The sequence below is a fragment of the Pyrgilauda ruficollis genome, unplaced genomic scaffold, assembly GCF_017590135.1.
Source record: "Pyrgilauda ruficollis isolate IOZ18807 unplaced genomic scaffold, ASM1759013v1 scaffold244, whole genome shotgun sequence".
Classification (NCBI taxonomy): Eukaryota; Metazoa; Chordata; class Aves; order Passeriformes; family Passeridae; genus Pyrgilauda; species Pyrgilauda ruficollis.
Window position 1 is genome coordinate 482,533 of NW_024523756.1, and position 1,080 is coordinate 483,612.

The following is a 1,080-nucleotide window of genomic DNA, read 5'->3' on the forward strand; positions in this document are numbered from 1 at the left end:
GGGTGTTAGTTATCATTTGAATATTTTTTTTACAAGCTGTAGTGTAATTTTATATTTAACATTTCAAAGTTGGTGATACTCTTCTCCTCTATGATGTTCTCCTTGATGACCAAGAATGGGATCCTGTCTATTACTCAAGTCTTTGGCAGCCCCTAATTTGCCACAGGGTCACAAGTTCACAAAGCAGACAAGATACAAGTTTATAGCATTTATACTTGCCTGCCTTACAAAATCTAAATACTTTTCAGAAGCTCATCAGGCAATACTATAAAACCTCTCTGACGGGATCTACTGGCAGTGTCAATGAGGTGAGGGATACAGAAAGGAAGGTGTAAGAGCTGGGGCATGTCTGTAAATCACATTACGTAATGCCAAGTGTCTTCACATAAGTAGATCTGCTTCCAAACAATAAATCCTCCTCACATGGTCTTCCTAAAAGAATCAGGACAGAGAGTATTGAACCCTGATAACTGACCAAACAGGCCAGAAATTTATTTTGTCAACTCATGGCCCAGTGTAGAGCAGGGGAGACAGAAAATCTGGATGGATTGCATTTCACCCTGCAGCAGCAGCAGCTTTAACTACTGCTCTCTCAGAAACCACAGACAAGCCTGTTTGCTCCACAGCTTCCTCCTTGTCTTAGAGGCCCCCACAGCAGTAGCCACAGCTCTCTTGGAGCAGTGTTGCCCCAATCACACCACTGCCCCACAGCTGCTGGCCAAGGCATCTCCTGGTGTTCCCTGTGCAGCAGCAGCTCCCTTAGTGCAGTGCTCCTTCAGCACTCTGATTCCCATTCTGCATTTTTACAGTCTGAAATTGCAACCAGTTTTGCTTGTGTAGTTGCTGCTGTTGTTGAACTGCGGCCCAATACTCTGCTGTCCTTGGCTAAGGCATCAGACTGTATGAGAAACTACTTGAGAAAGGTAATAGAGAGAAACCTAGAATCCACAGAAATGAAGAGGCTGATTTCTATACCTGAGAAGCATGTTGTCAACAGCACATGTGCAGGGAGGGTGTGGAAATGCTCATTTTTCTGATTGAAACAACTGGATTTCAGTTTTGATTCTTACATTGTCTCTG